At 42.7% G+C, this 27,718-nt stretch overlaps 2 protein-coding genes across 5 annotated transcripts in view; one reads left to right on the plus strand and one right to left on the minus strand.

Moving 5' to 3' along the window:
- LOC106608199 (exostosin-like 3) overlaps positions 1–24,375 on the minus strand; it is a 57,744-nt gene extending 33,369 nt beyond the window's left edge. Inside the window, exons 1-3 of one of the 4 annotated variants that reach the window (XM_014205997.3) lie at positions 24,172–24,375; positions 3,543–3,759; positions 2,297–2,348 (exon numbers count right to left, since the gene is read on the minus strand). The gene's annotated coding sequence lies outside the window, so the exon portion shown is untranslated. The remainder of the gene's footprint in view (positions 1–2,296; positions 2,349–3,542; positions 3,760–24,171) is intronic. The other 3 variants (XM_014205999.3, XM_014205998.3, XM_014205996.3) reach the window with 3 other exon arrangements.
- Positions 1–27,718, plus strand: part of LOC106608197 (ribosomal oxygenase 1) — a 44,935-nt gene that overhangs the window by 8,470 nt on the left and 8,747 nt on the right. The gene's annotated exons all lie outside the window — the stretch shown is intronic.

A 27,718-nucleotide genomic window follows, 5' to 3' on the forward strand; every position in this document is an offset into this window, starting at 1 on the left:
TGGCTGGTGTGTTCACGGGCATAGTCAATCTCTCCCCATCCCAATCTGCTGTCCCCACATGCTTCAAGATGGCCACCATTGTTCCTGTACCCAAGAAGGCAAAGGTAACTGAACTTAATGACTATCGCCCCATAGCACTCACCTCTGTCATCATGAAGTGCTTTGAGAAGCTAGTTAAAGATCATATCACCTCTAAGTTACCTGACACCCTAGACCCACCTCAATTTGCTTACTGCCCCAATAAATCCACAGACGATGCAATCGCCATCACTCTGCCCTATCCCATCTGGACAAGAGGAATACCTATGTAAGAATGCTGTTCATTGACTACAACACCATAGTACTATCCAAGCTTATCATTAAGCCCTAGGCCCTGGGTCTGAACCCCACCCTGTGCAACTGGGTCCTGGACTTCCTGACAGGAATCCCCCAGGAGGTGAAGTTAGGAAACATCACCACCATTCCACTGATCCGCACCACACAAGGGTGCCTGCTCAGCCTCCTCCTGTACTCCCTGTTCACCCACGCCTGGCATGACCTAGCACGCCTCCAACTCAATCATGAAGTCTGCAGACGACAACAGTAGTGGGCTTGATTACCAATGATGACGAGACAGCCTACAGGGAGGTGGTGAGGGCTCTGGGACAAACAACCTCTCACTCAACATCAACAAAACAAAGGAGATGATCGTGGACTTCAGGAAACAGCAGAGGGTGCACCCCCCCTATCTACATCGACGGGACCGCAGTGGAGAAGGTGGAATGTTTTAAGTTCCTGGGCGTACACATCACTGACAAACTGAAACGGACCACCCACACAGACAGTGTGGTGAAGAAAGAGCAACAGAGCCTCTTCAACCTCAGGAGGCTAAAGAAATTTGTCTTGTCACCTAAAACCCTCAAACTTTTACAGATGCACAACTGAAAGCATTCTGTCAGGCTGTATCACTGCCTGGTACAGGAACTGCACTGCCCTCAACCGCAAGGCTCTCCAGAGGGTGGTGCGGTCTGCCCAACGCATTAGTGGGCAAACTACCTGCCCTCCAGGACACCTACAGCGCCCGATGTCACAGGAAGGCCAAAAAGAAAATGAAGGACAACAACCACCCGCCTGCTCACCCCGCTATCATCCAGAAGGCGAGGTCAGTACAGGTGCATCAAAGCTGGGACCGAGAGACTGAAAAACAGCTTCTATCTCAAGGCCATCAGACTGTTAAACAGCCATCACTAGCACATTAGAGGCTGCTGCCTACAGGCATAGACTAGAAATCACTGGCCATTTAAGGAATGGAACACTAGTCACTTTAATAATGTTTACATATCTGGCATTACTCATCTCATATGTATATACTGTATTCTGTACTATTCTACGGTATCAGTCACTTAATGTTTACGTATCTTGCATTTCTCATCTCATATGTATATACTGTTTTCTATACTATTCTACTGTATCTTAGCCCGTTGCGCTCTGACATCGCTCGTCCATATGTATATAGGCCGTCATTGTAAATAAGAATTTGTTCTTAACAGACTTGCCTAGTTAAATAAAGGTTAAATAAAAATAAATAAATACAACTGTCTTAATTCATTCCTACTTAGATTTGTGTATACTGGGTATATGTTGTGTAATTTGTTAGATATTACTGCACTGTTGGAGCTAGAAGAACAAGCAATAACATCGGCTAATCATGTGTATGTGACCAATAAAATTTGATTTATAAGTATTTAGGCATATTATGTGAATTAGACCTCATGTGAAATCATTGAGAAAAGCACAAGAGTTACTGATGGATGTAGGCCAGTCTAGATTGTTTATGGGCTGATCATATAGAAATATCAAAGCATTCTTTCGATAGACAGACAATTGCTTAGGAGTTATGGCGCAGAAACCACTGACTTTTCTCTCATCAAGACCCCTGCTGGTAACAGTTACATGGTTAGGACAACTCATGAGGTCTCCTAAATGTCTGTCGACTAGGTGGACCTAAAGAGTCTTCATGCATAGCTTATATTTGTACCTATAAGAGTAGGAGTAAAATGACTAATCTCATCACTTATGACCAATTTTCTACTCAGACGCTTTGAGGATTTCCCCAGCTCATCTGACTCTGGGGAAGTAGAAACATTGATTATTTACCAGAATATCACAGTATCCCTTTAAGAATCACACAGAGTCAGAAGAACAGGTGGTTGAGTGAGAGAGAGGGACTTATCTCCTCGAAATGTACACTGTGACTGGGTGAGTGAGAGAGGAATTTTAAAAGGGAAGGAACTAGGAAGCATGAGTTTTTACTCACCAATGTAAAAGCAGTGTGGTCAAAGACTTAGCAGTAGTCACAATCTGGTTACCTATAAGTACAAACAGTTATGTTTTTGGGTTACAACAAATGTATTAACTTATTTCAGATATCTTCTTAACTACCCACAATGCACTCTTATCATATGGAGGATGTACTCTGTGTACTCTGTGCTACCGAGTTCGTATGCTTGCTCGGTAGCTAGCTCAAGTTGGCTAACGTTAGCCACAAGCCATGCTACCATGTAATTACATTCCAGACCAAGTGTTGGCGGTGGTGAGCTACAATCCACCAACCACAGGAAGTGTGATGTAAACAATGGGGCACGTGGGGCCATGCTCTTCACGGACTTTGTGGCTGAGTTATCTGGTGGGAACCCTGTAGCACAGCAGGCTCTGGTGCCTTCTTCCCGTGGGCTCGAAACGAAATAAAATCATACCTGCTTGCTCTAATTTTGTAGAACCTCGTCGGTTCTTTTTGTTTCGTAAACTTTTCAGCATGCTCTCTGAAGTAGTCTACAGGAGTTTTGTAAAATGTCCACCTTCGCTTAGTGCTAGCATGCTAGCTGACAGACATCTGGAATGTATGCTCTAGCAACTCCTGTGGCGGGCCGGGCGCATGCACTCTGACACAGTCGCCAGTTGTACGGTATTTCCTCTGACACATTGGTGTGGTTGGCTTCCGGGTTAAGCAGGCATTGTGTCAAGAAGCAGTGCGGCTTGGTTGAGTCGTGTTTGGGGGACGCATGGCTCTCGAACTTGGCCTCTCCTGAGTCTGTATGGGAGTAGCAGTGAATGGACAAGACTAACTACCAATTGAATACTACGAAATTGTGGAGAAAACCTTTCAACTTGACTTGTAACAATACATTCATAACATATTTGCTTGTAAGTTGGCTGAAAATTGAAGTTTTGTTGGAGTTCACATTAGGATTGCTTGCCGGGCCCTGCATTTTACGTCACCCCTCGGAAAACGTTTTCCGACATGATTTAAACTTTCTTCGGAATTCTGATCGGTTTTATGAAATAACTCGTAAAATAGAGAAGTGAGGTGTAACTTTGCATTGGGACATTTTGTGTGTACTAATGCAAAATCAATGTTATATTTATGCTTCATAACCTCTAAGCGCTTTTCAGATAGTCGGTGGAATATCGCAGAAAACCCTGCACAGTACACCACTTGTCCCTCTAGTCAACACGGCTAGTGCCTTCACACACACACACACACAAAAAAGGCGACAGCTCACAGTCGATGCGACAGCTCACAGTCGATGCGACAGCTCACAGTCGATGCGACAGCTCACAGTCGATGCGACAGCTCACAGTCGATGCGACAGCTCACAGTCGATGCGACAGCTCACAGTCGATGCGACAGCTCACAGTCGATGCGACAGCTCACAGTCGATGCGACAGCTCACAGTCAATGCGACAGCTCACAGTCAATGCGACAGCTGGCGGTGAGAACTGCATCAAAATAAACCAACATTGCATAAAAACATATTTACATGCAACAGAAATTATGAATAAACAAATGTATTAGAAAACAAAGATTTGTATTGTTAAAAAGGATTCTAAACTGATAGCTAGCTAGCTGGAGTGGGCAAGTAAGCTGATTCTACTGTTGGACATACAGTACATGCTGATGGATCACCATGCAGGCCGTTTTGTACTGTGATTGGTCAACAACGACGGCACCACTTCAAAAATAGAGTAGAATCCTATTTTCTCCACCTAGTCTGAGCGGCTTCCACAGGCACAGCAGAGCACTCCACTTGGATAGAATTACACCCCCCGCCTAAGTTAAATTGAAAATGAATGGGCCACCCCATCCGCACTGTCGGTCAGCTCCTTTAGTGCCTCTAAATGTTTCAGTCTCTCTGCACACTGTGGCTGGGTGAGTGAGAGAGAGTGAGCCTTAAGGCACGTCTTGTGGAGAGAAGGAAAAAAGGCAGAGAGAACTGTTACATCCAGAGAGAGGGATATTAGATTTGAGTGGACTCAGACATTGGGACATTGCCTCAACTAGATTTGGGGATGGCAGGAAGAGAGGTTTAGTAGCTTGTCCGCAGTGTACAGTACCCTAATACATGTACAGGGCGGCAGGTAGCCTAACGGTTAGAGCATCGGGCCAGTAACTGAAAGGTCGCTGGTTTGAATACGAGTAAACAAGGTGAAGATTTGGTCGATGTGTCCTTGAGCAAGGCACTTAACCCTAATTTGCTCCAGGGGCGCCATACTAATATGGCTGACGCAGTAAAACAACACATTACACTGCACCTATCCGGTGTATGTGACAAATACACTACCGGTCAAAAGTTTTAGAACACCTGGTCATTTAAGGGTTTTTATTTTTTACTATTTTCTACATTGTAGAACAATAGTGAAGACATAAAAACTATGAAATAACAGGTGGAATCATGTAGTATCATGTAGTAACCAAAAAAGTGTTAAACAAATCAAAATATATTTAAGATTTCAAATAGCCACCCTTTGCCTGGATGACAACTTTGCACACGCTTGGCATTTTCTCAACCAGCTTCACGAGGTAGTCACCTGGAATGCATTTCAATTAACATGTGTCCCTTCTTAAAAGTTAATTTGTGGAATTTATTTCCTTCTTAATGCATTTGAGCCATTCAGTTGTGTTGTGACAAGGTAGGGGGGTATACAGAAGATAGCCCTATTTGGTAAAAGTCCGTATTATGGCAAGAACACCTCAAATAAGCAGAGAAACGACAGTCCATCATTACTTTAAGACATGGAGGTCAGTCAATCAGGAACATTTCAAGAACTTTGAACGTTTTTTTCAAGTGAGGTCGCAAAACCATCAAGCACTATGATGAAACTGGCTCTCATGAGGACCGCCACAGGAATGGAAGACCCAGAGTTACCTCCGCTGCAGAAGATAAGTTCATTAGAGTTACCAGCCTCAGAAATGGCAGCCCAAATAAATGCTTCACAGAGTTCAAGTAACAGACACATCTCAACATCAACTGTTCAGAGGAGAGTGTGTGAATCAGGCCCTTATGGTCAAATTTCTGCAAAGAAACCACTACTAAAGGACACCAATAAGAAGATGAGACTTGCTCGGGCCAAGAAACACAAGCAATGGACATTAGACCGATGTAAATTGGAGATTTTTGGTTCCAACCGCTGCCTTTGAGACGCGGTGTGGGTGAACAGATCTCGGCATGTATATTTCCCACTTTAAAGCATGGAGGAGAAGGTGTTATGGTACTTTGCTGGTGATAGTGTCTGACTTATTTAGAATTCAAGGCACACTTACCCAGCATGGCTACCACAGCATTCTGCAGTGATCCGCCATCCCATCTGGTTTGGGCTTAGTGGGACTATCATTTGTTTTTCAACAGGACAATGACCCAACACACCTCCAGGCTGTGTAAGGGCTATTTTACCAAGAATGAGAGTGATGGAGTGCTGCATCAGATGACCTGGCCTCCAGAATCCCCCGACCTCAATTAAACTGAGATGGTTTGGGATGAGTCGGACCGCAGAGTTAAGGAAAAGCAGCTAACAAGTGCTCAGCATATGTGGGAACTCCTTCAAGACTGTTGGAAAAGCATTCCAGGTGAAGCTGGTTGAGACAATGCCAAGAGTATGCAAAGTTGTCAAGGCAAAGGGTGGCTATTTGAAGAATCTCAAATATAAAATATATTTTGATTTGTTTTAACACTTTTTTTGGTTACTACATGATTCCATATGTGTTAATTCATGGTTTTGATGTCTTCAATATTATTCTACAAAGTGGAAAATAGTGAAAATGAAGAAAACCCCCTTTTTTTCTTTTACTTATTTCTGCAACACTATTGCAGAAAGGCTGAACAGAGTGAGGTCTGCCTACTAACTTATTTAGAATGTGAATTTGACAGAGCATGAGAGACCGACCGTGAGAGAGATACAGAGGACAGACGGGAGAAATCACACAGCGTGTATTTTTACTAAGGCCCAGTGTACCGTGTGCACTCCTCCAAAAGGGTACCAAAGAAAGCACTCTAAACTATTCAGATGGTGACTCTGATCTGTCATTCTTCAGTTCTTGCATCAGTGTTGTAAAATAGCAGCTCTGCAAAGCACAACAACTCATTATATAAGACTGCATTAGTACCCGGCTGACTTAATAGTACAGGGCAAAGCATGCTGACCGCCGGGGACAGGGGTCCTCGGTATACCTCGAGGGGCCATCGTTGAGCTGATATACGGCCGTCATAAACAGTGAACACCACACGAGGGACTTGGTGATCCAGAATGCACAGATTTTCTGAGTTTCCTAAGGCATCAACTGGCACGGTGCTCTGCTGATGAACACGTGACCCCAGCAGATGACACTGTCTGTGTCCCAAATGGCACCCTATCCTCTACATCACGCATCACTTTTAACCAGAGACCCCATGGGCCCTGGTCAAAAGTGGTGCACTATATTAGGCAGTAGGGTGCAATTACAGGACGGAACCAATGTGTGAGTAGTGAGTAAGTGTATTTTTGAGAAACGCTCTACCTGGGCCTGTGCCTGTCTGATTTCCTAATAGCATCCCTCCCTGTGTGTTTTCAGTAAACTACCAAGTGAATTCACTGGTATGTTGCAGCAACCTTGGAGTATTCTCTGAGAGGAAAAACCAGGAAGACAGCCGTGGAGCAGGGCACAGGGCTGTACAGGGAGGGGTGTGGAGGAAGAGGAGAGGAGGAAGACAGCTGTGGAGCAGGGCACAGGGCTGTACAGGGAGGGGTGTGGAGGAAGAGGAGAGGAGGAAGACAGCTGTGGAGCAGGGCACAGGGCTGTACAGGGAGGGGTGTGGAGGAAGAGGAGAGGAGGAAGACAGCTGTGGAGCAGGGCACAGGGCTGTACAGGGAGGGGTGTGGAGGAAGAGGAGAGGAGGAAGACAGCTGTGGAGCAGGGCACAGGGCTGTACAGGGAGGGGTGTGGAGGAAGAGGAGAGGAGGAAGACAGCTGTGGAGCAGGGCACAGGGCTGTACAGGGAGGGGTGTGGAGGAAGAGGAGAGGAGGAAGACAGCTGTGGAGCAGGGCACAGGGCTGTACAGGGAGGGGTGTGGAGGAAGAGGAGAGGAGGAAGACAGCTGTGGAGCAGGGCACAGGGCTGTACAGGGAGGGGTGTGGAGGAAGAGGAGAGGAGGAAGACAGCTGTGGAGCAGGGCACAGGGCTGTACAGGGAGGGGTGTGGAGGAAGAGGAGAGGAGGAAGACAGCTGTGGAGCAGGGCACAGGGCTGTACAGGGAGGGGTGTGGAGGAAGAGGAGAGGAAGACAGCTGTGGAGCAGGGCACAGGGCTGTACAGGGAGGGGTGTGGAGGAAGAGGAGAGGAGGAAGACAGCTGTGGAGCAGGGCACAGGGCTGTACAGGGAGGGGTGTGGAGGAAGAGGAGAGGAGGAAGACAGCTGTGGAGCAGGGCACAGGGCTGTACAGGGAGGGGTGTGGAGGAAGAGGAGAGGAGGAAGGCAGCGGTGGAGCAGGGCACAGGGCTGTACAGGGAGGGGTGTGGAGGAAGAGGAGAGGAGGAAGGCAGCGGTGGAGCAGGGCACAGGGCTGTACAGGGAGGGGTGTGGAGGAAGAGGAGAGGAGGAAGGCAGCTGTGGAGCAGGGCACAGGGCTGTACAGGGAGGGGTGTGGAGGAAGAGGAGAGGAGGAAGGCAGCTGTGGAGCAGGGCACAGGGCTGTACAGGGAGGGGTGTGGAGGAAGAGGAGAGGAGGAAGGCAGCTGTGGAGCAGGGCACAGGGCTGTACAGGGAGGGGTGTGGAGGAAGAGGAGAGGAGGAAGGCAGCTGTGGAGCAGGGCACAGGGCTGTACAGGGAGGGGTGTGGAGGAAGAGGAGAGGAGGAAGGCAGCTGTGGAGCAGGGCACAGGCTGTACAGCCCTGCTCCAGGAGGGTGAGAATAGGAGAGCAGCAGCTGTTTCAGCCATGGCTCATATGCAGCCAGCTGACTGTGAGCCACCTTGAGGGCCTCTCTCTTGCAGAGTTACAGTGGAACCACAGTGACATGGCTAGATGGGATACATCTTAAGTCAAAAGGTTGCATGTCAGAGGGAATTTTAGCATTTGATCTAACTCACCCTTTTCAAACCCTTAACCTCATTCTCCTAACCTACTACATGAATTCTCCTAAACTTCTGCGAAAAGTCTATTCTGATGGTAGCTGTATACTATCTACTCCAGCGCCACAGAGCAAGGCAGAGGCAGAAACGCAGAAAACCTTCCTCTTCTAGGACTCCTCATTAATAGCAGTCAGATAATTCAGCTCCAATAAATAACATTTAGCTGGTTTGTGATAAAACAGTCTCTGTGGTGGTGCATTGGAGCCTTGCATACAATAGTGATTAGAGTGCACTCCTTGTGGTCCACCTCATACCGCATACAGTGTGTGTGTGTGTGTGTGTGTGTGTGTTTTACATATGGTGCGTACAGAGTGTTCCACTGACAGATGGGCCTGGGTGCCTCCAAGCCAGCTCTCTGAATATGACAGAGATAAGAGCAGTTTCAGTGTCCCACAGGGAAAGGTGGACAAGAATAGAAGCAGAAGCGCTTCAGTTAGCATGTTGAGAAAGACTATTGGAAATAATGAATAAGGTGCAACCTGCAGTGTTATCAAATGTATGCAAAAACATGGGTGGTACAACAATAATGAAAGAAAAATATAAAATATAAATTTAAGTACATTTAAATAAATTCATTAGGCCCTAATCTATGGCTTTCACATAACTGGGCAGGGGCGCAGCCATGGGCATAGACCCACCCACTTGGGAGACAGGCCCACCTTCTGGGGAGCTAGGCCCAGCCAATCAAAATTAGTTTTTCACCACACAAGGGCTTTATTAGAGACATAAATACTCCTCAGTTTCAGTTGTCCGGGCGGCTGGTCTCGGACAATCCGCTGGTGAAAAAGCCAGATGTGGAGGTCCTGGGCTGGAATGGTTACAAGTAGTCTACGTTTGTGTGGCCGGTTGGACGTACTGCCAAATTCTCCAAAATAATGCTGGATGTGGCTTATGGTAGAGAAATTAATTTTCAATTCTCTGGCAACAGCTCTGGTGGACATTCCTGCGGTCAGCATGCCAATTGCACCCTCCCTCAAAACTTTTGACATCGGTGGTATTGAGTTGATTGACAAAACTGTAGATTTTAGAGAGTGACCTTTTATTGTCCCCAACACAAGGTGCATCTGTGTAATGAACAGTGGTGGAAAAAGTACCCAAATGTCATACTTGAGTAAAAGAATAGAAAGTCACCCAGTAAATAGTAAAAGTTGAAGTAAACCAGTAAAATACTACTTGAGTAAAAGTCTAAAAGAATTTTGTTTTAAATATACTTAAGTATCAAAAGTACAAGTATAAATCATTTCAAATTGCCTATATTAAGCAAACCAGATGGCACAATTTTATTTTTTTTATTTAGGATAGCCAGGGGCACACTCCAACACCTGACATAATTTACAAAACGAAGCATGTGTTTAGTGAGACAGCCAGATCGGAGGCAATAGGGATGACCAGGGATGTTCTCTTGATAAGTGCTTGAATTTAACAATTTTCCTGTCCTGCTAAGCATTCAAAATGTAACAAGTACTTTTGAGTGGCAGGGAAAATGTATGGAGTAAGAAGTACATTATTTTCTTTAGGAATGTAGTGAAGTAAAAGTAGTCAAGAATATAAATAGTAAAGTGAAGTACAGATATCCCCAAAAACTACTTAAGTAGTACTTTCAAATATTTTCACTTAAGTACTTTACACCACTGGTAATGAACATGCTATTTAATCAGCTTCTTGATATGCTACACCTGTCAGGTGGATGGATTATCTTGGCAAAGGAGAAATGCTCAATAACAGGGATGTAAACACATTGGTGCACAAAATGAGAGAAATAAGCTTTTTGTGCGTTTGGAACATTTCTGGGATATTTTATTTCAGCTAATGAAACACAGGACCAACGCTTTACATGTGGCTACAGTGGTGGTGAGGCACCTAAAAACCCAAAGCCCGAAGAAAATTAAACAAAAGTAGTTAGTCCAGTGTTTCGCAAATTCAGGTCCTCGAGACCCCAAGGGGTGTATATTTCAGTTTTTGCCCAAGCACTACACCCTTGGGGGTCCCGATGAGGAAGAAGAGGTGGTGGTGTTTGGGAAACGTTGAGTTAGTCTGACAACCGTTTGAAAGACTGAGCCCAATGCCTAGTGGGGAACAAAACAAACAAGCCTTAGGCATGAAAACTAGTGTGAAAAGCTGTTGAATGGAAAGCAAAGAAACAATTGATGTTTTCTTCTGTAAAACTGCTGTCAGCACAGGCACCCTCTCAGTCAGGAGTGACGCGTCGATAGAAACACGCTTCAGGTTTCTTCTGTAAAACTGCTGTCAGCACAGGCACGCTCTCAGTCAGGAGTGACGCGTCGATAGAGAAACGCTTCAGGTTCCTTTTTGCGACAGTGAGGGAGACAGACGGGGTTCTCCCGTTTTTCAGTGTAGAACAGCTCTTATACACTTGTCTAATAAGCTCGAACAGACAAGTTAGATCACTAGAGGCAATAAATGCATGGTCTGTATGATGCATTGCCAGGCTGAGCATCCATCTTAATAAGGGGATTCAAACTAAAAAGCTGTGACTGACCACAATCAAATTACAGACAAAGCCCTCATGGTACTCGTTAAATGATGTGCCTGCCTAATAAGGCTATTTATTTCTTTTTTGCTCTCGACTCCTTGGCTGCTGTGTGAAACTTCCCACTCGCAGACAGACATTAAGCCCCTTACCCCTGTCACTCACAACAAAAGACTAAAGATCCTTTCTTATGATCTGGAGAAAAAAAAAATGGAAGCAGTTTCAACTTTTTGCATTTGAAGTTTGGTCCGACAGAATCAGTTATATGGTCATTGAAACACAGACATTATTTTACTGATGAGAACTTAACCTTTCTACTGACACCCTTTTTAGGTCTCAAATAGAAACATTTTAAAACAGACCATACTAAAACCGGCAGTATCAAGTGAACACGATTGTAGAAAATTGATGCTCCATCTCTGTCAGGTGCGGAATTGCGGTACCACATACGGCTTAGCAGCATTTTTGCCACAGACATTTATGTGCTAGCTGTCTTTTCTGTTTAATAAATGTGACTGACCACCTTATGGTGCAAAATTTGAAAGTGTTTTTAAAATTATTATTTTTTACATTGGATGAAAGTAGAGACTCGGCGCTACAAAATGGTATATCATACACTGCAGTTGAGTAACAATGGGAAAGTAATTATGCTTTAAAAGTTGATGAACTTGTTACTCCACTTCAGAGAAAATGTCTCTTGAATGTTTTGGTACACCCACTGGAGAACTCTTCTTTGTCTACACCTATTCAGCATCATTCACACCCTCTTAAGCTTTAGCCCCACCGATCTCTTTAAGGATTCAGGTGAGGCCATGTGCTAAACAGAGTGAGTAAGGTACAGTAGTAAACAAAAGATTAAAACTAAAAAAGTGGCCTACATCCTAATCTGACTTTGGTGCTGGTCATATTGTTCTTCACTTTACCGTCAACGGTAAACACACTATATAAAATCAAACTTTAATTTGTCACATGCAGAGGATACAGAAGGTGTAAACAGCACAGTCAAATGGTTACCTGCATATTTGCATAGTAGCAATATCAAAAATAGAAAGACTTCAGATTCAAATATTTAGATATTAGATAATGCTAACCCATAGAGTTGTTAAAATTTTTGGGTCATGTGAAAGAAATTCTATAACCACCCCCCAGCCACATCTAGCTAAGTGGATGGATCACTATTGTCTAGATATATACACATGTTCATTGGCAGTAATCACCTCCAGACACACCTAACTTGATGGGTCATGAATAATCTGGCAAAGTAGAATCTTTTGCTTAGACATGTAGCTAGCTACTGACTATATAAAATAATGAACCATAATCCCAACCCATACAGTAGTACTAGCAATGCAAATTGATTGCCATAGCTAGCCACCATGCATGAAAAGCTGTAGTATTGATTTTAAAAAATGACCCATTTTTCTCCCCTATTTCGTGGTATCCGATTGGTTGTTACAGTCTTGTCTCATCGACGCAACTCTCGTACGGACTCGGGAGTGGCGAAGGTAGAGATCCATGTGTCCTCCAAAACACAACCCAGCCAAGCCACACTTCTTGACAACGCCCGCTTAACCCGGAAGCCATCCACACCAACGTGTCGGAGGAAACACCGTGCACCTGGCGACCGTGTCAGCGTTAGGCTATAAATAGCAACGCAAATGGATTTCTGAGATACTAAGAAAATTACTACACAGATCATACACATAACGTTAGCTAGCTAACAGTATGATTTAACTTAAAGAAAACTGACAAAATTGGAAACGTATAATATCAGAAAATGTAGCAAGACTAGTACCTGTATAAATGGATGAACGCTTCACAGCAGACTAACGTTAGTTTTGATTGTACAGCTAGTTTGGACCAAGTTGTGTCAAGTTACTCCGGTTCACACTGACCGTGTGAAAAAAGTAAATCGATCCCAACTTTTTCCCACTGATCTTTGTTGATAGTGCCTGCTAAATTCAGGGCTGCAATGCTGTTGAGAGTAGTAGCGACACTTTTGCAGTTTGCCATGGCTAATGTTACAGGGCATTCGGAAAGTATTCAGACCCTTTGACATGTTCCACATTTTGTTACGTTACAGCCTTATTCTGAAATTGATTAAATAGTTTTTTCCCCTCAAAATCAACACACAATTCCCCATAAGGTTGTGTGTGCAAATGTATTAAAAATTAAAAACTGAAATTATACATTTGGAAAGTTATCCAATTCTTCTATGAAGATCATCTCAAGCTCTGTCAGGTTGGATGGGAAGCGTCACTCCAGAGATGTTCGATCGGGTTCAAGTCCACTCAAGGACATTCAGACACTTGTCCTGAAGCCACACCTGCATTGTCTTGGCTGCATGATTAGAGTCGTTGTCCTGTTGGAAGGTGAACGCTCGCCCCAGTCTGAGGTCCTGAGCGCTCTGGAGCAGGTTTTCAATCAAGGATATCTGTACTTTGCTCTGTTCATCTTTTCCTCGATCCTGACTAGTCCCTCTGTCTCTGCCGCTGAAAAACATCCCCAAAGCATGATGCTGCCACCACCGTGCTTCACCGTAAGGATAGTATTGGCCAGGTGATGAGCTGTGCCTGGTTTCCTCCAGACATGACACTTGACATTCAGGCCAAAGAGTTCAATCTTGGTTTCATCAGACCAGATAATCTTTTAGGTGCCTTTTGGCAAACTCCAAGTGGGCTGTCATGTGGCTTTTACTGTGTTGTGGCTTCCGTCTGGCCACTCTACCATAAAGGCCTGATAGGTGAAGTGCTGCAGAGATGGTTGTCCTTCTGGAAGGTTCTCCCATCTCCACAGAGGAATGCTGGAGCCATGTCAGATTGACCATCGGGTTCTTGGTCACATCCCTGACAAAGGCCCTTCTCCCCCGATTGCTTAGTTTGGCCGGGCGGCTAGCTCTATGAAGAGTCTTGGTGGTTTCAATTGTCTTCCATTTAAGATGGAGGCCACTGTGTTCCTGGTGGACCTTCAATGCTGCAGAAATAAATGTTTTGGTATCTGTCTCGACACAATCATGTCTGAGTTTTACTGACAATTCCTTCGATACCATGGCTTGGTTTTTGCTCTGACATGCACTGTCAACGGTGGAACCTAATATAGACAGGTGTGTGCCTTTCCAAATCATGTCCAATCAATTGAATTTACCACATGGACTCCAATCAAGTTGTAGAAACATCAAGGATGATCAATGGAAACAGGATGCACCTGAGCTCAATGTAGAGTCTCACAGCAAAGGGTCTGAATACTTATGTAAATAAGGTATGTTTATTTTTTAATACATTTGCTAAAATTTATAAAAACCTGTTTTCACTTTGTCATTATGGGGTAGTGTGTGTAGATGGATGAGGAAAAGATAACCCATTTTAGAAAAAGTCTGTAATGTAACAAAATGTGGGAAAAGTGAAGGGGTCCGAATACTTTCTGAAGGCACACACACACACACACACACACACCACAGCCAGCCCTAACAACAAAAAATCCTCCCTCTTGTCATCTGGCCAAGGCAGCCCTGTTTCCAGGGCCTCTATTTCCCAGCCCAGGCTGCTAGCCCACAGATGGAGGCAGGTCCTGCCAACAGCTGCCAGCCCCAGCCCACCCAATCCTGCAGCCACCCCATTCTCAAGACACTGATGGATTGTGGGAGAGCAGCCAGGGTGATAATGCCCTACCATGGGGGAATTACTACCTGATGGAGATGGGACCCAAGTCTTAAAGGGAAAATCCACCCAAAACCACTCATTCCTTTATTTAGTGTTAAATAAACACAATATTTTGTGTGAACACGTTTCATTTTGGCATTATATTAAGGTTGGTAGCAACATGGAACATAATTGTGGAAATCTGTTGGAGCTCAAGTTGACTACAAAATCCACAATGCAATGCTCTCTCTATGGGCTGGCTAGCTAGCAAACGTAGCTACACAGAATAAAACAGAAAACAATATCAACATGTAACGTAGCTAGTTAGTGCAGTTTATTTAGGCGATTTTACAGCCTAACTCACCATGTTCAACCTTTAAATTGATGTGCCTGACAGAGTGGAGTATAACAAATCGCAATGGCAGATACAGTTATGATGGGAAACGTTGCCCATGCACGTCAATGGGCCACACTGTGCATTCTGGGCAACTCTGGGACAAGGAGTGATTGGGAGTCAATTGGGCGCCAGCTAAAAAAAAATATATATATATTTGCTTGAATTTCGTCAACAAAAATGACATTACTACAAATCTTTTCAGAGATGTGAGATGAACTTGCTATCTGTTGCACCGTATAGTTTCGAAGTCGTGACATTACGTACTTAAGGTAAATATGCATGTTTCTCGACATATACAGTGACTTTGAGAAGGGATTGCGTGACGATTAGCTTAGTAATCACGGGACGCAGCATGACAACGTGAACGAAAAAATGTGGAATAAGCAAACGCTTTGATTTCAGGTCAAACAGGTGGAAAATGGGTCTTAGAAGGTATTATGAAATACATCAAAATACAATAAAGTTGAAGACCCCTGCCAACTAATATCAACATATACAGTGGGGGGGGGAAAAGTATTTGATCCCCTGCTGATTTTGTACGTTTGCGCAGTTACAAAGAAATGATCAGTCTATAATGTTAATGGTAGGTTTATTTGAACAGTGAGAGACAGAATAACAAAAAAATCCAGAAAAACGCATGTCAAAAATGTTATAAAATTATTTGCATTTTAATGAGGGAAATAAGTATTTGACCCCTCTGCAAAACATGACTTAGTACTAATATATTATAATATATAATATAAATAAAATATTAGTATTTATATAGCGGAACGTCTGTCCTCAACAGGTTTTAAGCAGATGGGGCATCATATTGTGTTAGCATTGGCAGCTGTACAGATTTCTCAAACATGTCAGAACTCTATCTTGATTTCCTTGCATTTTTTCTGTTCTCCATTCTCGGCCCGTCTGCTCCTACCCCATCTTCTCCGAGCAGAGCAAGAAGGCCTGTAGCTCCTACCTATATATGTAGAACTTTATGAGCTGGATTGCCTGTCCTTACAGTTTGTTTATTTTCATTTGCGCTTGTTAGCATATTTAGTTAGCAGCCTCCATGGAAATTCGTTATTACTTGCGCAAATTTTGTTAGCATTCTGGTAATAGACGCCCAATGGGCTTTTTACCACCCTCGTGTACTAAGCCGGTAATACCATAAATCCTGGGATGAGAGAAGAACAGTATGAAAATCTGGATACTGCCCTTTCATAGTATAGTTCAGTACAATACAACGTAGAGTACACCAGAGTTGAGTACACTATAATGTACTGATATCTACTGTACTATACGCGACTGTTCTATACTCTACTCTATTGACCTGTACTTTCATGTCCAAACTTGTTAAACATAAGAAGCTAACGATTGGTCCAGATTAATTCTGAACCAACCAAATTTGATCTGTTTGGGGGCAGAGCGACAAATTTATTTTTTATTTATTTCACCTTTATTTAACCAGGTAGGCTAGTTGAGAACAAGTTCTTGCAACTGCGACCTGGCCAAGGTAAAGCATAGCAATTCAACACAAAAAACAACAGTTACACACATGGAATAAACAAAAGATAGTCAATAACAAAGTAGAAAAAACAAAACAAAAAAGTCTATATACAGTGAGTGCAAATGAGGTAAGATAAGGGAGGTAAGGCAATAAATAAGCAATGGTGGCGAAGTAATTACAAAATACCAATTAAACACTGGAATGGTAGATGTGCAGAAGATGAATGTGCAAGTAGACATACTGGGGTGCAAAGGAGCAATAAATAAATAAATAAATACAGGATGGGGATGAGTTAGTTGGATGGGCTGTTTACAGATTGGCTATGTACAGGTGCAATTATCTGTGAGCTGCTCTGACAGCTGGTGCTTAGTGAGCTAGTGAGGGAGATATGAGTCTCCAGCTTCAGAGATTTTTGCAGTTCGTTCCAGTCATTGGCAGCAGAGAACTGGAAGGAAAGACGACCAAAGGAGGAATTGGCTTTAGGGGTGAGCAGTGAGATATACCTGCTGGAGCGTGTGCTACAGGTGGGTGCTGCTATGGTGACCAGTGAGCTGAGATAAGGCGGGGCTTTACCTAGCAGAGACTTGTAGATGACCTGGAGCCAGTGGGTTTGGTGACGAGTATGAAGCAAGGGCCAACCAACGAGAGCATAGAGGTCGCAGTGGTGGGTAGTATATGGGGCTTTGGTGACAAAACGGATGGCACTGTGATAGACTGCATCCAATTTGTTGAGTAGAATGTTGGAGGCTATTTTGTAAATAACGTCGCCAAAGTCGAGGATTGGTAGGATGGTCAGTTTTACAAGGGTGTTTGGCAGCATGAGTGAAGGATGCTCTGTTGCGATATAGGAAGCCGATTCTAGATTTAATTTTGGATTGGAGATGCTTAATGTGAGTCTGGAAGGAGAGTTTACAGTCTAACCAGACACCTAGGTATTTGTAGTTGTCCACGTATTCTAAGTCAGAGCCGTCCAGAGTCGTGATGCTGGACAGGCGGACAGTGATCGATTGAAAAGCATGCATTTAGTTTTACTTGCATTTAAGAGCAGTTGGAGGCCATGGAAGGAGAGTTGTATGGCATTGAAGCTCATCTGAAGGTTAGTTAACACAGTGTCCAAAGAGGGGCCAGAAGTATACAGAATGGTGTCATCTGCGTAGAGGTGGATCAGAGAATCACCAGCAGCAAGAGCGACATTATTGATGTATATAGAGAAGAGAGTCGGCCCGAGAATTGAACCCTGTGGCACCCCCATAGAGACTGCCAGAGGTCCGGACAACAGGCCCTCCGATTTGACACACTGAACTCTATCAGAGATGTAGTTGGTAAACCAGGGGAGGCAATCATTTGAGAAACCAAGGCTTTCGAGTCTGCCAATAAGAATGTGGTGATTGACAGAGTCGAAAGCCTTGGCCAGGTCGATGAAGATGGCTGCAAAGCCAGTGTGAAGAATAATACTCAAATACGCAAAGGAGGATATTGCATATTTATACCTGTGTAGTACAGATCAGGGACCCATGATGAATTTCCATTACGGCAATTCCGTTACTACTTCACTTACTTTAGTTCAATTACCAAGAGATTTTTTCCAAAGTCAATGTGTCATGTCATAGCTGACATCCCATTCTTTCTGCAGACATCTTTGAATCTTAATTCAGAGCAGATTTTTAAAACAGTTTTGGGAAAACGTGGATATAACAGAATTTCAACAAAATCTCCCTCAGTTTATCAAACCTGGCATCCGCATAGTTATTCCAGTAAATGTGTTTCTGCATGATGTTAAGTGTAAATTGTTACAAGAAACGACTGTCCATCATTACTTTAAGACATGAAGGTCAGTAAATCCAGAAATGTTCAATTACTTTGAAAGTTTCTTCAAGTGCAGTTGCAAAAATCATCAAGCGCAATGATGAAACTGGCTCTCATGAGGACCGGCACAGGAAAGGAAGACCCAAATGTGAGATTTTTGGTTCCAACCGCCATGTCTTTGTGAGACGCAGAGTAGGTGAACGGACGATCTCTGCATGTGTGGCTCCCACCGTGTGGGGGTGTTTTGCTGGTGACACTGATTTATTTAGAATTCAAGGCACACTTAACCAGCATGGCTACCACAGTATTCTGCAGGGATACGCCATCCCATCTGGTTTGCTCTTAGTAGGACTATCATTTGTTTTTCAACAGGACAATGACCCAACACACCTCCAGGCTGTGTAAGGGCTATTTTACCAAGAATGAGAGTGATTGAGTGATGCATCAGATGACCTGGCCTCCACAATCCCCCGACCTCAATCAAATTGAGATGGTTTGGGATGAGTCGGACCGCAGAGTTAAGGAAAAGCAGCTAACAAGTGCTCAGCATATGTGGGAACTCCTTCAAGACTGTTAGAAAAGCATTCCAGGTGACTACTTCATGAAACTGGTTGAGAGAATACGAAGAGCGTGCAAAGCTGTCATCAAGGCAAAGGGTGGCTACTTTGAATAATCTCAAATATAAATATATTTTGATTTGTTCAATACTTTTTTGGTTACTACATGACTCCATATGTATTATTTCATAGTTTTGATGGCTTCACTATTATTCGACAATGTAGAAAGTAGTAAAAATAAAGAAAAACCCTTAAATGAGTAGGTGTCCAAACTTGACTGGTACTGTACATTTCACTTGTACACTATTTTATAATAAGGTAGGTCTATTATCGTAAGCATGCGATAGCAACAAAAAAATAATCATTATGACAAGAGAAAAACTATATGGTAACACTTGATCCATTCCAGTAACACGTAATCAACCTTGGTAATATTTGATGTTGTGGACATTGATCCACAAACCATTCCAGCAGTATCTATCCAAACGCTTTCAGGAGCCAGAGCACAGAAAACTGGCACTATAAATGTGTTGTGAAAGGGACCCGGGTAGACCATGTCTTAAAACCTCTTCGGGCTAGGGGGCAGTATTTTGATGTCAGGATGAAAAGCATGTCCAAAGTAAACTGCCTGTTACTCAGGCCCAGAAGCTAGGATATGCATATAATAGAAAACACTCTAAACTTTCTAAAACTGTTAAAATAATGTCTGTCAGTGTAACAGAACTGATATGGCAGGCGAAACCCCGAGGACAAACCACCCCCCCCCAAAAAAAATATTCAGCCTACCACTGATTCCAATGGCTGTCATGTTAATTATGAGGTGAAATCCTCCCAGATTGCAGTTCCTAGGGCTTCCACTAGATGTCAACAGTCTTTAGAAAGAGTTTCAGGCTTGTTTTTGGAAAAATTTGCTAGAATTTGTAGTTTTTCTAAGTAGCTCCCATTTTGGCTGTAGTGTTTTCATGCTCGTGGATGAGAGCGTGTTCTTTGTTGTTTATCACCGGTAAAGACAATAACGATTCTCCGTCTTAAATTGTATCGTTTATTTACATATTAGGGTACCTTAGGTTTGATTATAAACGTTGTTTGACTTGTTTGGATAAGTTTATTGGTAACATTTGGGATTCATTTTGTATGCATTTTGAAGGAGGGAAACCGGTGGATTATTGAATGAAGCGCGCCAGCTAAACTGAGTTTTTGGGGATATAAAAAATGACATTATCGAACAAAATAACCATTTATTATGTAGCTGGGACCTTTGAGTGCCAACAGAAGAACTTCAAAGGCAAGGCATTTATTATATCGCCATTTCTGACTTTCGTTGCGCACCTGCCTGGTTGAAATATGTTTTTCATGCTTTTGTATGCGGGGCGCTGTCCTCAGATAATCGCATGGTGTGCTTTCGCACAGCGGCTGGATTAACAAGAAGTTAAGCTTTATTTTGATGTATGACACTTGTATTTTCATGAATGTTAAATATTTCTATCATTTGAATTTCTCGCTCTGCAATTTCACCAGATGTTGTCGAGGTGGGTCGCTAGCGGAACGCCTGCGCCAGAAAGGTTAAGTGCCTTTTCACAGGATATTATGTTCTGCTGTTCTGGCACCCCACTAAGAAAACACACTGACCGGGCTGCCATTCAAAAATGTACCCTTGGCCCATGCTAGGTTGGCTAGCTATTTATTTTGAACTGCTTTCATCTTAACACATACTGTATGTTTACCATGTGTGGGGGTAGGATTGCCATCGGGGTCCTCAAAAAAAAAGGGGGGGGGGAGAGGGCAGACGGGGCTCTGGGAAAATGTAGTTTGGGAGATAATGGATTAGCTAAGTAATCCCGGTAGTGAAGCAGGCCACGATTGAACATGCGTGTGCCTCTGCTATCCACCGTCTCCACCAAGATACACATGAGTTCTGACATCTCTATCTCATACCAACATTCTCTTACACAGTGCAATGTTTCACTCTTCAAGTTCATTTAAATCAGCCTCTGATTCATTCACATTCTCCACCTACAGTTGACATCTGTTCATGTTCTCTAAAACGCAATAAAGTGAACTGCAGAAGTGAGTGGCTTGGCCCTATATAAATACATCTTGCACTGTCAGAGAACGAGACAACATAAAACAGATGTTGACGAGTACGGCTTTAGAGCCCGCCCAGCGACACGAACACTCAAGGCCAAACACAGCCAAACTTCTGCACTCACTCAGCGTCGCCAGCGAGAAGTTCGAGCAGACACTGCAAAAGGCAACACCTCTGGATTATTTGCTCATTTATTGTCATTAAGCTGGTTGAAGTAATTCCCCACACAGTATTGCTGCATAAGGAAATAATTAACCCTTTACACTTGTGGGAATTGGCCTATATGGATAGGGCTAAATTAAAATGTTTCTTACAGAAGAAATATGAAGCGCATATGCATAAGCATGGTAGCAATTGAAAGGGAACAGTTCGGAGATCATTGAAAAATGATTAGACCAAAGTTAAGGACATAATAGTTCACCTGACACAACTGAATCCAAACATTACACTGTTGATTGCATGTGCATTTTACATTTACTGTACTTTTCGCTGCATTTGTTGATAACAAAATTTGACATAGAACAACAAATTGACAAGGGTTTGAGTGAGAGGACTAACTAGTGTCTCCAAGTGGATACACACCTCTCCAGCGTGTGTACAGTTCCTAAGTCATTTCAATGCACTATTATGATTCAAAGAAGTCTTCAACTATAATAGTGATTTTTTTTAGCTCTCATAGCTGTGCTGTTGAGGAACCAGAGCAAGCACACTTTTTGTTTCCCATTTTCTGGTGTCTCTAAGAGTGACAGACATTTTGGACCATTTTTTTGTTTGTTTTCCTAATAGTTTTTTGTGTGTATTTTACCCTTTTTCTCCCCAAATTCGTGATATCCAATTGCGAGCTTGTCTCATCGCTGCAACTCCCCAACGGGCTCGGGAGAAGTGTAGGTCGAGTCATACATCCTCTGAAACATGACCCGCCAAACCGTCCTTCTTTACACCGACCCGCTTAACCAAGAAGCAAGCCGCACCAATGTGCCAGAGGAAACACTGTTCAACTGACGACCAAAGTCAGCCATGTCATTTATAACATGTTACTGTACAGCCACTGCGTTCCAATTTAGGAGCTTATCAGTGTCCAAATCAGCCATTTTCAAGTATAATGGGTTAAAATGTTTAATGAAAGGCAGTGTGAAAACAAGAGCCCATGTCACAGCACAGTAATGAAATGCTGATTGTGTCAATATCACAACTTGCAGCTAAAGTTGATTACTTGGTGACCACAAGAGAAGATCATTGGGTGACACAGCTATCATGCCCCTATGAGAGCATCAATAACCTTGTCCACTGTTAAAGGCTGTTATCCCATGTGGTACATATTGACTTATTCTCTTGCTGGGGTCCATGGAAAACAATTACATCACCGGTCTGTCACTACTGGGCAGAAGGTAGCCTAGCGGTTAGAGCGTTAAGGTCAATAACCGTATGGTTGCTAGTTCAAAACCCTGAACCGATAAGGTGCAAATCTGTTGATGTGCCCTTGAGCAAGGCACTTGCCCTAATTACTCCATGGTCGCTGTTCATAATGGCAGTGTGAAAAGGGACAAATATAAGCACCCACCCACAGCAAACTTCTATGAACTAAATCTGATGCTGCTGACCAGGTGGAACATTATTGAACCAATAAAACAATCTACATACCTAAGATTGTTTTAATGTGACCATCAAGGCCCCCCCTAGACATACTGGCCATCATTAGCTTATATATGCTCAGGTTGCCTTTCCCACGGAATTGCCCTCATATCTTCTACGTGTTGTATCAACTGCAACTGGGTTTCCGTTATGAAAATGTGGAGCTGGACATTGACCAGCAACATTTTAATTATCGGACATTTGAGACATTTACTGGACCCATATGAATTAGATGCATAACCTGATTAGGGCGTCCACCCACGATGCTCAGAATGACAGAAAACACATTTAGAATATGGTCATTCAGATATGGCTGTGTGGGAACACTAACCTTGCCTATCAAGGCCTGTATTAATTTAACTTATTTTATTATGCTTCCAAAACTGTACCGCAAGCGACGCCTGTTCATTTAAAAAAAAAAATCTTTATTTAACTAGGCAACTCAGTTAAGAACAAATTCATTTTACAATGACAACCCACTGTTCCCTGGTAGGTTAACTGCCTTGTTCAGGGAGAGAACAACATGTTTACCTTGTCAGCTCGTGTACTCGATCAAGAAACCTTTTGGTTACTGGCCCAACGCTCTTACCACTAGGCTACCTGCCTTCTTCCAATAACTCTTATGTTTAATGAAACAGAGTCATGATCAAGGGATAGCTAGGCCTATTACTGTTGATAATGCAACTATGGAGGAGTGTGCACATCCTAGCTTGTTTTCAATAAAGTATCCATACTCCATCAGTCACAAGATACATTTTAAATCATATGAAATCCAAATAGGCAACTAGCGGTAAGGCAACCTGAGGTTAGTCTTCTTAGTGCCGTCACTTTGGTAACGTTACCACAATTAGTAAGGGGTAGCTTCATCTGGGACCTCTACTGAAGCTTAACGTAACAGAACAGGGTTTCCCAAAAGCATCATAGCACTAAGATATTTTAGTTTCAGTGGAATCGTGACGAACGAAAGATGATCTTAGTGCTACGAAGCTTTAGGGACACTCAGCCCAGAACAATATTACAAAATGGTAAGCTACAATGTATTGGTTCTAAATCCTTGTTGTTGGTTTCACCCTTCATTGTACTGTACCATGATTCACTCTTCAATGGTAACGTTAGCCATTTGAAAAGGAGTGTATCTAGTGTGCCGGCTAGCCAACTACAATGCAGCATGCACATCAAATGGGGAAAAAGACAAGCTACTTTTGGGGTTGCATTGACTAGCTAGCTAACTATTTCCGATACTTGCTACAATAAACATACTTTTGGTTGCTTGTAACACAAACCTCAAGTGCCGTTGTGTAATTTCAAGTTGATACATTTTTGCCATCAAACTAACGCTGACTGGATGCTCGAGTTGACGTGTGTCGGTCAGAGGGAGAGATCAAAACAAACACGCTTGAGACTGTACCAATAACGACACGACACACACGCAGTGCTAACCAGCTGGCAATAAGGGTTTTTCAGCGCAAAATACTCGAGGCGAAATAAGTTAATTACGGAATAGCTACAGAAAGGAATATACGTCTCGGCACAATAATAAGACAATATAATGTGATTGAGAAAAGGAGGGGGGCAATTAGCCAGCTAACGTTAGCCACAATAGGCATTTGCTTGCTAGCAGACGAACGTTAGCTTAGTTAGCTTGCTACTCACCCGGTATGAGGCTCCAAAATGTTAAAAATATATATATACTTCAATCAGCTTCAAAACATATTTCGCGTTATACAAGTTGATAACAAAATGGCATGCTCGGTGTTAGGTTTTATTTTTGTAAGCATGTCCATGCCAATCGCGCGCTGTACGAGTAGCTAGATCCCCCTGTGTGCACGACCAAGGCTGCATTGTTGAAGGCTAGGCAAACACATATACTGAAGCATTCTGGGAGAAGGAGACGCTGAACCTTGGACAAACTGTAGGTGGAGTGCTACACCTGGTGGCCATAAAAGGTAGACTGTATACTGAGCAGTTGTCAAATATTTGTTTTAATTTAACTAGGCAAGCCAGTTAAGAAGACATTCTTATTTACAATGACGGCCTACACAGGCCAAACCCGGGGGGGTTTGTGCACCGCTCTATGGGACTCCCAATCACGGCCGGATTCGAACCAGGGTGTCTGTAGAGACACCTCCAGCACTGCGATGCTGGGGAGTTGTATACAGTCTCTGACACTAGTGTAGGCCAAGCCAACACGATGAACTTAATGTACACGAAAAATAAAATAATACAGCCATAAACAGTCGATGTCATTATTTAAACAGTTAAAGGGGCAGTCTGCAGTTCAAACAATAACAAAGCAGAATAGCTCGCCACTGATTTGGGGATGAGGTGGAGAAATGTAACAACTCCCCGAGTCAAAGACAGAGAGCAATGGATGCAAGGACTGATCATCCATGAGATCAACATTACAGTTTTAACCATGTTTTGAGGCTATACAGTGTTTGTTTACAATTACATTACTTATCAAGTATATTTGGGGGCCTGATGGGCTATGACAGTTGAACTAAACTCAAGTGTTATTCTAAGTTGTATTCTTCAAGAATCAATGGGTATATGTCATGAATTTAAAAGTACAAAAATGAGTGTTGTAATCGCAGATTTCCCCTTTAAATTGTGTGAACTAAGGAGTATGTAGCAGGGGCATAATTTCTATTTGTCAAACGGCAGTCAAGCATCGATCATAATTTCAACAGAATACCCTCGGTATTTATTGGAAAGGTGCATCAAGCTCATCACCTTGCACTTTCACCACCATGTGAAGTTCATCATAACTTATTTCATCTGTAGCCTAATAAACTGCATGGCTTCCCGAGTCGTAGTGGGAGGACCCACCATATCATCGCGTGACTCCAAGTTTACTTTGATTTGATGGCTATAATATCAATATTTGCCCATAAATACAGTTCCCTGCCATTTATTGCATAATGCATTTTACCAAAATAAAAAGATCCCACCGTGTCCAACGAAAAAATGATCTGCCGTCAATTATAAAATTGTAAGGAAACTTCCGGTTTCCATCACAGCTGTCATAATTTTTTTTATACTGTATGACTTTACTCGCATAAAAACTGTGAATGAATATGTGGTATGGAACGATTTCAATGCCAACAGAAATTGTATTTGAATTTGATCATTTTAAATTTGTATTAGGATATTGAATTTGATTGTACATTTTTGTTTATGTTTAATGCAAAAATTGAATCATTGAATTCATAAATTGAATGTGTATTTCATGATTTGAAACTAAATTGAATATTAGATGCTATTGCATTGTTGGAGATAAGAACACAAGCATTTCGCTACATCCGCAATAACATCTGGTAAATATATGTATGTGACCAATAACATTTGATTTGATTTGAATGACTATTGCGTTCAACTTTCAAATAAAATATCTATTTAATCGAATATTCAAAATCAATATTTATATATTCAGTTTAAATATGGTATATGTTGCATGTATTGTCTGTGTGTCTTAGTTTACAAACCATAATTATAAGTTAATCAAAGTTTATTATATTCAACTTCTCAGTTTTCAAAAATGTGAGAAAACATCCTGGAACTTCACCAGCAATAGAGGGTATATGCAGGTACAGTGTATGCCATCTACATATGTTTTATTTATATTTAACTAGGCAAGTCAGTTAAGAACAAATTCTTATTTATAAAGACGGCCTACAACAGCCGAACACATACAACACAGGGCCAATTACACACCGCCCTACGGGACTCCCAATCACAGCTGGTTGTGTAACAGCCTGGATTTGAACCAGAGTGTCTGTAGTGACACCTCAACACTGAAATATGCAGTGCCTTAGACCACTGCGCCACTCGGGAGCCCACAAAGTAGTGTAGTGGAGGTATACGCCATATCAATTAATTAGACTGATCAGAAGGTGTTCTGATTTTACCCAGATGTCAAAAGTGGTCTTCTGATGTAGTTTAAGCATTGTTATGGACTTTGAACGTGTCATTTTGTTGTTTTTCTATTTTAAAAAGTGTGACTTTGAGGGCAAAAACCTCAATGAAAAGAATCTGACTCATTTGACTGCCTCCTGTATCTGTTTCAATAGTAAGCATACTATTAGCCTACTTGCTAAGTACAGTTTGGCTTGGCCTGAATATGAAAGACCAATATGGGATTTATACTTTTAGGTCATTCAGAGTGTATGTCACTGTTTCTCAAATAATTTTTCACACAGGGCATCTTTCCTTCGCTTGGCCGTTTGGGAACTTTTTGGCAAAATTAGAGTATACCCACTTCATCACTGTTTGCCAGCCACTGTTTCCCCCGCCCTCCCTTCTGCAAATATTACAATAACTCTATCCTTCCGATTCCTGCTTACAAGCAAAAACTCAAACAGGAAGTACCAGTGATGCGCTCATTACAGAAGTTCTCCGATGAAGCGGATGCTAAGCTACAGGACTGTTTCGCTAGCACCGACTGGAATAAGTTCCAGGATTCATCCAATAACATTGAGGAATTTACCACAATAGTCACCGGCTTCATTAATCGAAGGCACCGTCCCCACAGTGACCGTACATAGAGTACCAGTCAAACGTTTGGACACACCTACTCATTCAAGGGTTTTTCTTTATTTTTAACTATTTTCTACATTATAGAATAATAGTGAAGAAATAAAAACTATGCAATAACACATATGGAATCATGTAGTAACCAAAAAGGTGTTAAACAAATCAAACTATATTTTAGATTTTAGATTCTTCAAAGTTGCCACCCTTTGCCTTGATGACAGCTTTGCACACGCTTGGCAACCTCTCAACCAGCTTCATCTGGAATGATTTTCCAACAGTCTTGAAGGAATTCCCACATATGCTGAGCACTTTCTTGGTTGCTTTTCCTTAACTCTGCAGTCCAACTCATCCCAAATCATCTCAATTGCGTTGAGGTCAGGTGATTGTGGAAGCCAGGTCATCTGATGCAGCACTCCATCACTCTACTTCTTGGTCAGATAGCCCTTACATAGCCTGGAGGTGTGTTTTGGGTCATTGTCCTGTCGAAAAACAAATGATAGTCCCACTAAGCGCAAACCAGATGGGATGGTGTATCGCTGCAGAATGCTGTGGTAGCCATGCTGGTTAAGTGTGCCTTGAATTCTAAATAAATCACAGACAGTGTCACCAGCAAGCACCCCCACACCATCACACCTCCTCCATGCTTCATGGTGGGAACCACACATGC

Source organism: Salmo salar, chromosome 06, assembly GCF_965601325.2.
Source record: "Salmo salar chromosome 06, fSalSal1, whole genome shotgun sequence".
NCBI lineage: Eukaryota > Metazoa > Chordata > Actinopteri > Salmoniformes > Salmonidae > Salmo > Salmo salar.